This window comes from Chrysoperla carnea (genome assembly GCF_905475395.1).
Source record: "Chrysoperla carnea chromosome X unlocalized genomic scaffold, inChrCarn1.1 SUPER_X_unloc_22, whole genome shotgun sequence".
NCBI classification, from domain to species: domain Eukaryota; kingdom Metazoa; phylum Arthropoda; class Insecta; order Neuroptera; family Chrysopidae; genus Chrysoperla; species Chrysoperla carnea.
Genome location: NW_025408148.1, coordinates 6,566 through 19,341, shown reverse-complemented (window position 1 = coordinate 19,341; position 12,776 = coordinate 6,566). Strand labels below are relative to the sequence as shown.

General features: G+C 23.1%; 2 non-coding genes across 2 annotated transcripts; both read right to left on the bottom strand.

Annotated features, from left to right (window-relative positions):
- Positions 1 to 4,816: 4,816 nt before the first annotated feature.
- On the bottom strand, positions 4,817 to 4,935 carry LOC123304123. Its single transcript, XR_006536172.1, has one exon. It is a non-coding gene; the product is annotated as a 5S ribosomal RNA (ribosomal RNA).
- Positions 4,936 to 12,301: 7,366 nt separating this feature from the next.
- Positions 12,302 to 12,420, bottom strand: LOC123304121. Its single transcript, XR_006536170.1, has one exon. It is a non-coding gene; the product is annotated as a 5S ribosomal RNA (ribosomal RNA).
- Between the last annotated feature and the right edge of the window lie 356 nt (positions 12,421 to 12,776).

Sequence of the window (12,776 nt, the reverse complement as noted above, 5' to 3'; positions counted from 1 at the left end):
CTTTTTTTGTCAATAATGAAAACGTATTATTATGAAATGTGTTAATCGAACATTGACAAAATATATTTCATTAGAAAATACTTTTATTTATGCATTAATATCAATAATTAACTATTAAATTAATTTTTTCATAATTATATAAAGAAATTTTATACTGATATAAGTATTTATATATTATAATATTTATTTTAAATATAAAAAAATTTATGACAAAATATATTATTAGAGTATTTGTTGAGATTAATATAAGATTATTTTAAATAAGAATTAATTTATATAATTATTAAAATATTATTAATTTTATGTTATGTAATTTTAATAAAAATAAATAATAATAATAAATATAAAAATTTTTTAACAATTTAAATTTTATATGATCTAAATAATTTTGTTAAGTACGATATGAGAAATCATTGTAAGCTTCGTTAAGAAACTTTGTAATATAAAATAATAATAATAATATTAAATATATAAATAAATAAAATAAATTTGATACATATTTTTGGTTCATTCTGTGTATAAATCAAAGGATACCGAATAATTGGTAACGGATGCGATATATTATAGTATCGAGTATTAAAACATAATATATAAATTTATCTTGTTATTCAAATTTTTTGTTACTTAACTTATGTATTTAGAAAATTTATAATATTATTTATATAATTGACATAAAATCTTATAAATTGAAATTTTATTAATATGTATCAAAAGAAGAGAGTAACGTATTGATATAATATCAAAGGATACTGATTATTTAAATAACGAATACGTCATATATTGTTTGTGTAACAAAGTTCACTTGGCCATCTAGTTGAAAATAACATTTTCAATAGAAAGTTTATATGCTTTTTTTTTTCTTTAATTATTAAAAAAATAAATTGAAATTTAATTCAATCAAATTTTATAATAATTTTTTAAAAATTTTTCCTTTTAAAAAATATTTTGTGATGTTGTGATAATATGTATTAATACAAGTGCATCCTGATACTTTTATCTCTAGTAAAGGTATGAGTATCATGAACAGTTTTGTTATCTAATGATATTATTTTGATAATATTTTGTGTATATTCTTATAATATTTTGTCTAAATATCATCATAATACAATATTATTTTGATAATATTTTATGAATATTCTTATAATATGTTACCTAAATGTCATCATAATATGATGAATTATTTCCATAATAACATATAAAAAAAAAAAAAAAAAAAAAGAATCATTAATTTATAATTATTTAAATTGATTCTTTAAAAAAATATTATAATATATTATTTATAAAAATAATTTTTACTCTTATTTTAAATAAATTTGTGGCCTTTTATTAAAAGGCCTATGATCGATGTATTATTATTATAAAAATTAATGCAATGTTTTTAATTTATGCTTTCTTTTCAGTTTTCTTTGGTAATAACACTGCTTGAATGTTTGGTAATACACCACCTTGAGCAATTGTTACACCAGATAATAATTTATTTAATTCTTCATCATTACGAATTGCCAATTGTAAATGACGTGGAATGATACGTGTTTTTTTGTTATCACGGGCAGCATTACCAGCTAACTCGAGAACTTCTGCAGCCAAATATTCCATAACAGCAGCCAAATATACTGGGGCACCAGCACCTACTCGTTCAGCATAATTTCCTTTTCGTAATAATCTGTGAATTCTTCCAACAGGAAATTGTAATCCTGCTCGGCTTGATCTTGACTTTGCCTTTCCCTTTACTTTACCACCTTTACCTCGTCCAGACATAGCGAATAAATTTATTTAATTAATATTTTTTTTTGTAAATATAATCACACAGATGTGTACGTTACGGGGATTGTAACATAAATGTTTAAAATGTTATTTGGGTATTTTAATTTATAATATTTATAAAATATAAAACTTTAAAAATAAACCAATCACCTTATAGTATTATTTTCAGCCAATCAGAGAGTAGTATTCATTTTTATTGTTATATCCATCTTCGCGTATATAATACGCTAGTTGTATACACGACACGCTCATACATATACTGACTGGTGTTCTGTAACTATCTGTGTATATTAATTGTTTGTAACAATGCCACCAAAAACAAGTGGAAAAGCAGCAAAAAAAGCTGGCAAAGCTCAAAAAAATATATCAAAGAGTGATAAGAAAAAGAAGAGGAAGCGCAAGGAATCATATGCAATTTACATTTACAAAGTATTAAAACAAGTGCATCCTGATACTGGTATCTCTAGTAAAGCTATGAGTATCATGAACAGTTTTGTTAATGATATTTTTGAACGTATTGCTGCTGAAGCATCACGTTTAGCACATTATAATAAACGTTCAACAATCACAAGTCGGGAAATTCAAACCGCAGTTCGATTATTATTACCTGGTGAATTGGCAAAGCACGCTGTTAGTGAAGGTACTAAAGCTGTTACAAAATATACAAGTTCAAAATAAATAAATCGAAAATATTATTTAATTGATAACATAAAAATACATCAACATATAAAAATGGCTCTCTTAAAAAGAGAGCCATCAAATTTTTTAAATAAGAGTAAATTATTTTTATATATACAAAAAAATTAAATAAACAATTATTAATATCATATTTAATATAAAATTTTATATATTAATAGCTTGAATATATCTATTATTAGTATATCAATATTATTAATTTTAAATATAATAAAGGATATCGCGGAATATATATCGTAAATCAATGTAATGCATTTGCATTACATTACCTTTATTATTTTCATTTTACATTTACTACTTGTTTATGTACGCTTATAATTATTAGAAAAATATTTTTAATAATTTTAAAAAATAAATGAAATAATAAAAATTTAATAATAAATTATTTATTGAAAGTATAAAAAATGGTATAGCAAAATCTTTATTTTCTTTGATTAAGGCGAAATGTTTTATTAGTTATAAATTCGATAATCTCCTATCGATACTTGTTACTCTTAACTTGTATATATAAAAAATATAATAGTATATTAATTTATAATAAAATTTTTTCAAAAATTCAATAAGTTATTGTAAAATAAAATAGATAATATACAAATTATAATTTATTATTGCAGATATATTACAATAAAAAAAAAAAATAAAAATATTTGGTAATGTATGTTATAAACAAAATAATTTGTTGTAAACAAATTATATAATATGTTATATTTATTAACAAATTTATTTACTCTTATATAAATAAAATTAGTGGCTTCCCAAAAAGGAAAGCCTGTTTAAATTTATCGGATGTATTAAATATTCTTTAATAAATTTACTAAATATTTTAAGTAAATTATTATATTTTCTTAACCTCCAAAACCATACAAAGTACGACCTTGTCGTTTTAATGCATATACAACATCCATAGCTGTAACTGTTTTACGTTTTGCGTGTTCAGTATATGTAACAGCATCCCGAATAACATTTTCAAGGAATACTTTAAGTACACCACGTGTTTCTTCATAAATTAAACCAGAGATACGTTTTACTCCACCTCGTCGTGCTAAACGACGAATTGCAGGTTTTGTAATACCTTGGATATTATCACGCAAAACTTTTCTATGACGTTTTGCACCCCCTTTTCCAAGACCCTTTCCACCTTTTCCTCTGCCAGTCATTTTAATAAAAAATTATTTACAATATTTTAACGAACGGATAACACGTGTGTTAACCTCACAAGTATTGTAATGTATGTGAGCGCCGGTACAATTGTGCCTTTTTATATAAAGCATTAAAGATTTTTTAAGCCACGCCTATACAATTTGATTAGTCCATACTCTGATAGCTATCCAATAGGATATGACAACAAAAATTTTGAAATTTCATATAAATATAAATACAACACATTTATTTCGCATTTAAACATTTGACTTTGTAGTATCAAATTGTCGAATATAATTTTTAAAATTGTGTGTTTTTTTGTAAAAACATTATTATTTGAAAATGGCTAGAACCAAGCAAACTGCACGTAAATCAACTGGTGGTAAAGCACCAAGAAAACAATTAGCAACGAAAGCTGCACGTAAAAGTGCACCAGCAACTGGTGGAGTAAAAAAACCACACAGATATCGTCCTGGTACAGTAGCTTTACGAGAAATTCGTCGTTATCAAAAAAGTACTGAATTGTTAATTCGTAAATTACCATTCCAACGTTTAGTACGTGAAATTGCACAAGATTTTAAAACCGATTTACGTTTTCAAAGTTCAGCTGTTATGGCATTACAAGAAGCTAGTGAAGCCTATTTAGTAGGTTTATTTGAAGATACCAATTTATGCGCAATTCATGCAAAGCGTGTTACAATTATGCCTAAGGATATACAATTGGCAAGACGTATTCGTGGAGAACGTGCATAAGCGTTTTAAATGACAATTTAAAAAAAAAAAAACAAATAAGAAATATTTTCGGTCCTATATATAGGACCAACATATATTATTAAATAAGAGTATATTATTTTTATTAAAAAATATATATATATATATATATATATATATATATATATATATATAAATATAAATTATTGAAATAAAATTAAACATTATTAAAATTTTGTTATAATTATAAGCGATTGCTATTTCTAAAAATAAATAAATTTCATAAAATTTATATTATTTTATATTCATTTGAAATATTAAAAAAACTTCTCGCTTTAAAGTAACCATGATATGAGTTATAAATGCAATAAAATTTTATACAAAAAATAATATTTATTTGTTGATGAATAATATAAAAGGTTTACATTTCTAAATAACATATATTTATATTTGGTGTGTAAAAAAAAAGAAAAGAAGAAAAATAATTTATATTTTTAATATAAAAAGGCAACCGCACACAGTGTTCCCAAGCGGTCACCCATCCAAGTACTGACTGTGCCCAATGTTGCTTAACTTCGGTGATCGGACGAGAACCGGTGTTTTCAACGTGGTATGGCTGTTGCCAGTAATAAATGAAAATTTTTACAAATATATATTTTTCATAAATATCATTAATATTAAAGTATATTATTAAAATTTTCAATGAAGTAATCAATTTAAATATATACTTATTTATTATACCATATATTTTAAATAAAAATGCAACCGCACACAGTATTCTCAAGTGGCCACCCATCCGTGGTACTGACTGTGGCAAATGTTTCTAAACTATTATTTTATAAAATATTTATACAAAAAATAATTTACTCTTATCAAATATTAATTTGTGGCCTGTATTAAGGCCTATGTTATTTTCATTTTTTAGCAAAAATAATGAAATATTTCAATATATTATTAAAGTAACAGATCATTTCTTTTTTGGTGCTGCTTTTTTAATTTTTGTAGGAGATGATTTGGCAACAGAAGCTTTCTTAGCTTTTGGTGCTTTCGGTTTACGAGCAGGGCTACTTTTGGCAGCGGATTTTGTACTTTTTGCTGGTTTTGCTTTAACTGGTGCTTTTTTTGATGCCGCTGATGATTTTGCAGTAACTTTTTTAGCAGCAGTTGATGATGATGGAGTCGCTTTTTTTGCTTTAGGCTTTTTGGCTGCCAATGATGTAGTTGTGGCTTTCTTTTCTTTTGCTCCACTTTCTTTTTTGGATACTTTTGATTTAGCTGAAGAATTAGATGAAGCGGAAGCAGCCAATTTGAATGAACCAGATGCACCTTTACCTTTAGTTTGTACCAAGGCTCCCTCAGTTACAGCAGCTTTTAAATATTTTTTAATAAATGGTGAAATTTTATCAGAATCCACTTTATAATTTGCAGCTAAATATTTTTTAATTGCTTGTAATGATGAACCACCACGTTCTTTTAAATTTTTAATTGCGTTAACAACCATTTCTGATGTACGTGGATGTGTTGGTTTTGAATGTTGTTTTGTACGTTTAGCACCAGAAGCTGTTGCTTTTTTTGTTGGTGTTGTAGAAGCAGCAGTAACCGCATTTTGCTGCAACAGCTGTAGAATTTTCTTCGGCCATATTTTTTTACTTTATAAAAATAATGTATTTATTATAAATATTTAAATGATAAAATATAATAATTCTATCAAATAAAAAATAAAGGTTTTCAATTATATCATTATTCACAATAATATAAGTCCCTATGTAAGTCAAAGTACCATGTAGAAAACACATAAAAATTAAATAGTATTTCTAATTTACTGTCGTAGTAAACATGATTTATTTTTTCAATTTCTATAATATATAAAATAATAAATTATAAATTTAATAATAATATTTATTTTATAAATTAAAATATATTTAATTTTTTTATTAACAATTATTAATAAACATAGTTTAATATTAATTATTTCAATCATACAAAACAATAATATTTTTAAGGTAAACTTAAAAAGTATATATTTTTATTTTTTATTTAATATCGATTTATTATAAATTATTAGTATATAAATAATTAAAAAATTTAATATATAAATATATATATTATAGTATAAGATTTCATTTTTAGAAAAACTTTTTTTGTCAATAATGAAAACGTATTATTATGAAATGTGTTAATCGAACATTGACAAAATATATTTCATTAGAAAATACTTTTATTTATGCATTAATATCAATAATTAACTATTAAATTAATTTTTTCATAATTATATAAAGAAATTTTATACTGATATAAGTATTTATATATTATAATATTTATTTTAAATATAAAAAAATTTATGACAAAATATATTATTAGAGTATTTGTTGAGATTAATATAAGATTATTTTAAATAAGAATTAATTTATATAATTATTAAAATATTATTAATTTTATGTTATGTAATTTTAATAAAAATAAATAATAATAATAATAAATATACAAATTTTTTAACAATTTAAATTTTATATGAACCACGTTCTTTTAAATTTTTAATTGCGTTAACAACCATTTCTGATGTACGTGGATGTGTTGGTTTTGAATGTTGTTTTGTACGTTTAGCACCAGAAGCTGTTGCTTTTTTTGTTGGTGTTGTAGAAGCAGCAGTAACCGCAGTTGCTGCAACAGCTGTAGAATTTTCTTCGGCCATATTTTTTTACTTTATAAAAATAATGTATTTATTATAAATATTTAAATGATAAAATATAATAATTCTATCAAATAAAAAATAAAGGTTTTCAATTATATCATTATTCACAATAATATAAGTCCCTATGTAAGTCAAAGTACCATGTAGAAAACACATAAAAATTAAATAGTATTTCTAATTTACTGTCGTAGTAAACATGATTTATTTTTTCAATTTCTATAATATATAAAATAATAAATTATAAATTTAATAATAATATTTATTTTATAAATTAAAATATATTTAATTTTTTTATTAACAATTATTAATAAACATAGTTTAATATTAATTATTTCAATCATACAAAACAATAATATTTTTAAGGTAAACTTAAAAAGTATATATTTTTATTTTTTATTTAATATCGATTTATTATAAATTATTAGTATATAAATAATTAAAAAATTTAATATATAAATATATATATTATAGTATAAGATTTCATTTTTAGAAAAACTTTTTTTGTCAATAATGAAAACGTATTATTATGAAATGTGTTAATCGAACATTGACAAAATATATTTCATTAGAAAATACTTTTATTTATGCATTAATATCAATAATTAACTATTAAATTAATTTTTTCATAATTATATAAAGAAATTTTATACTGATATAAGTATTTATATATTATAATATTTATTTTAAATATAAAAAAATTTATGACAAAATATATTATTAGAGTATTTGTTGAGAGTAATATAAGATTATTTTAAATAAGAATTAATTTATATAATTATTAAAATATTATTAATTTTATGTTATGTAATTTTAATAAAAATAAATAATAATAATAATAAATATACAAATTTTTTAACAATTTAAATTTTATATGATCTAAATAATTTTGTTAAGTACGATATGAGAAATCATTGTAAGCTTCGTTAAGAAACTTTGTAATATAAAATAATAATAATAATATTAAATATATAAATAAATAAAATAAATTTGATATATATTTTTAGTTCATTCTGTGTATAAATCAAAGGATACCGAATAATTGGTAACGGATGCGATATATTATAGTATCGAGTATTAAAACATAATATATAAATTTATCTTGTTATTCAAATTTTTTGTTACTTAACTTATGTATTTAGAAAATTTATAATATTATTTATATAATTGACATAAAATCTTATAAATTGAAATTTTATTAATATGTATCAAAAGAAGAGAGTAACGTATTGATATAATATCAAAGGATACTGATTATTTAAATAACGAATACGTCATATATTGTTTGTGTAACGAAGTTCACTTGGCCATCTAGTTTAAAATAACATTTTCAATAGAAAGTTTATATGCTTTTTTTTTTTTTTTCTTTAATTATTAAAAAAATAAATTGAAATTTAATTCAATCAAATTTTTTAATAATTTTAAAAAAATTTTTCCTTTTAAAAAATATTTTGTGATGTTGTGATAATATGTATTAATACAAGTGCATCCTGATACTTTTATCTCTAGTAAAGGTATGAGTATCATGAACAGTTTTGTTATCTAATGATATTATTTTGATAATATTTTGTGTATATTCTTATAATATTTTGTCTAAATATCATCATAATACAATATTATTTTGATAATATTTTATGAATATTCTTATAATATGTTACCTAAATGTCATCATAATATGATGAATTATTTCCATAATAACATATAAAAAAAGAAAAAAAAAAAAGAATCATTAATTTATAATTATTTAAATTGATTCTTTAAAAAAATATTATAATATATTATTTATAAAAATAATTTTTACTCTTATTTTAAATAAATTTGTGGCCTTTTATTAAAAGGCCTATGATCGATGTATTATTATTATAAAAATTAATGCAATGTTTTTAATTTATGCTTTCTTTTCAGTTTTCTTTGGTAATAACACTGCTTGAATGTTTGGTAATACACCACCTTGAGCAATTGTTACACCAGATAATAATTTATTTAATTCTTCATCATTACGAATTGCCAATTGTAAATGACGTGGAATGATACGTGTTTTTTTGTTATCACGGGCAGCATTACCAGCTAACTCGAGAACTTCTGCAGCCAAATATTCCATAACAGCAGCCAAATATACTGGGGCACCAGCACCTACTCGTTCAGCATAATTTCCTTTTCGTAATAATCTGTGAATTCTTCCAACAGGAAATTGTAATCCTGCTCGGCTTGATCTTGACTTTGCCTTTCCCTTTACTTTACCACCTTTACCTCGTCCAGACATAGCGAATAAATTTATTTAATTAATACTTTTTTTTGTAAATATAATCACACAGATGTGTACGTTACGGGGATTGTAACATAAATGTTTAAAATGTTATTTGGGTATTTTAATTTATAATATTTATAAAATATAAAACTTTAAAAATAAACCAATCACCTTATAGTATTATTTTCAGCCAATCAGAGAGTAGTATTCATTTTTATTGTTATATCCATCTTCGCGTATATAATACGCTAGTTGTATACACGACACGCTCATACATATACTGACTGGTGTTCTGTAACTATCTGTGTATATTAATTGTTTGTAACAATGCCACCAAAAACAAGTGGAAAAGCAGCAAAAAAAGCTGGCAAAGCTCAAAAAAATATATCAAAGAGTGATAAGAAAAAGAAGAGGAAGCGCAAGGAATCATATGCAATTTACATTTACAAAGTATTAAAACAAGTGCATCCTGATACTGGTATCTCTAGTAAAGCTATGAGTATCATGAACAGTTTTGTTAATGATATTTTTGAACGTATTGCTGCTGAAGCATCACGTTTAGCACATTATAATAAACGTTCAACAATCACAAGTCGGGAAATTCAAACCGCAGTTCGATTATTATTACCTGGTGAATTGGCAAAGCACGCTGTTAGTGAAGGTACTAAAGCTGTTACAAAATATACAAGTTCAAAATAAATAAATCGAAAATATTATTTAATTGATAACATAAAAATACATCAACATATAAAAACGGCTCTCTTTTTAAGAGAGCCATCAAATTTTTTAAATAAGAGTAAATTATTTTTATATATACAAAAAAATAAAATAAACAATTATTAATATCATATTTAATATAAAATTTTATATATTAATAGCTTGAATATATCTATTATTAGTATATCAATATTATTAATTTTAAATATAATAAAGGATATCGCGGAATATATATCGTAAATCAGTGTAATGCAAATGCATTACATTACCTTTATTATTTTCATTTTACATTTACTACTTGTTTATGTACGCTTATAATTATTAGAAAAATATTTTTAATAATTTTAAAAAATAAATGAAATAATAAAAATTTAATAATAAATTATTTATTGAAAGTATAAAAAATGGTATAGCAAAATCTTTATTTTCTTTGATTAAGGCGAAATGTTTTATTAGTTATAAATTCGATAATCTCCTATCGATACTTGTTACTCTTAACTTGTATATATAAAAAATATAATAGTATATTAATTTATAATAAAATTTTTTCAAAAATTCAATAAGTTATTGTAAAATAAAATAGATAATATACAAATTATAAGTTATTATTGCAGATATATTACAATAAAAAAAAAAAATAAATAAAAATATTTGGTAATGTATGTTATAAACAAAATAATTTGTTGTAAACAAATTATATAATATGTTATATTTATTAACAAATTTATTTACTCTTATATAAATAAAATTAGTGGCTTCCCAAAAAGGAAAGCCTGTTTAAATTTATCGGATGTATTAAATATTCTTTAATAAATTTACTAAATATTTTAAGTAAATTATTATATTTTCTTAACCTCCAAAACCATACAAAGTACGACCTTGTCGTTTTAATGCATATACAACATCCATAGCTGTAACTGTTTTACGTTTTGCGTGTTCAGTATATGTAACAGCATCCCGAATAACATTTTCAAGGAATACTTTAAGTACACCACGTGTTTCTTCATAAATTAAACCAGAGATACGTTTTACTCCACCTCGTCGTGCTAAACGACGAATTGCAGGTTTTGTAATACCTTGGATATTATCACGCAAAACTTTTCTATGACGTTTTGCACCCCCTTTTCCAAGACCCTTTCCACCTTTTCCTCTGCCAGTCATTTTAATAAAAAATTATTTACAATATTTTAACGAACGGATAACACGTGTGTTAACCTCACAAGTATTGTAATGTATGTGAGCGCCGGTACAATTGTGCCTTTTTATATAAAGCATTAAAGATTTTTTAAGCCACGCCTATACAATTTGATTAGTCCATACTCTGATAGCTATCCAATAGGATATGACAACAAAAATTTTGAAATTTCATATAAATATAAATACAACACATTTATTTCGCATTTAAACATTTGACTTTGTAGTATCAAATTGTCGAATATAATTTTTAAAATTGTGTGTTTTTTTGTAAAAACATTATTATTTGAAAATGGCTAGAACCAAGCAAACTGCACGTAAATCAACTGGTGGTAAAGCACCAAGAAAACAATTAGCAACGAAAGCTGCACGTAAAAGTGCACCAGCAACTGGTGGAGTAAAAAAACCACACAGATATCGTCCTGGTACAGTAGCTTTACGAGAAATTCGTCGTTATCAAAAAAGTACTGAATTGTTAATTCGTAAATTACCATTCCAACGTTTAGTACGTGAAATTGCACAAGATTTTAAAACCGATTTACGTTTCCAAAGTTCAGCTGTTATGGCATTACAAGAAGCTAGTGAAGCCTATTTAGTAGGTTTATTTGAAGATACCAATTTATGCGCAATTCATGCAAAGCGTGTTACAATTATGCCTAAGGATATACAATTGGCAAGACGTATTCGTGGAGAACGTGCATAAGCGTTTTAAATGACAATTTAAAAAAAAAAAAACAAATAAGAAATATTTTCGGTCCTATATATAGGACCAACATATATTATTAAATAAGAGTATATTATTTTTATTAAAAAATATATATATATATATATATATATAAATTATTGAAATAAAATTAAACATTATTAAAATTTTGTTATAATTATAAGCGATTGCTATTTCTAAAAATAAATAAATTTCATAAAATTTATATTATTTTATATTCATTTGAAATATTAAAAAAACTTCTCGCTTTAAAGTAACCATGATATGAGTTATAAATGCAATAAAATTTTATACAAAAAATAATATTTATTTGTTGACGAATAATATAAAAGGTTTACATTTCTAAATAACATATATTTATATATGGTGTGTAAAAAAAAAGAAAAGAAGAAAAATAATATATATTTTTAATATAAAAAGGCAACCGCACACAGTGTTCCCAAGCGGTCACCCATCCAAGTACTGACTGTGCCCAATGTTGCTTAACTTCGGTGATCGGACGAGAACCGGTGTTTTCAACGTGGTATGGCTGTTGCCAGTAATAAATGAAAATTTTTACAAATATATATTTTTCATAAATATCATTAATATTAAAGTATATTATTAAAATTTTCAATGAAGTAATCAATTTAAATATATACTTATTTATTATACCATATATTTTAAATAAAAATGCAACCGCACACAGTATTCTCAAGTGGCCACCCATCCGTGGTACTGACTGTGGCAAATGTTTCTAAACTATTATTTTATAAAATATTTATACAAAAAATAATTTACTCTTATCAAATATTAATTTGTGGCCTGTATTAAGGCCTATGTTATTTTCATTTTTTAGCAAAAATAATGAAATATTTCAATATATTATTAAAGTAACAGATCATTTCTTTTTT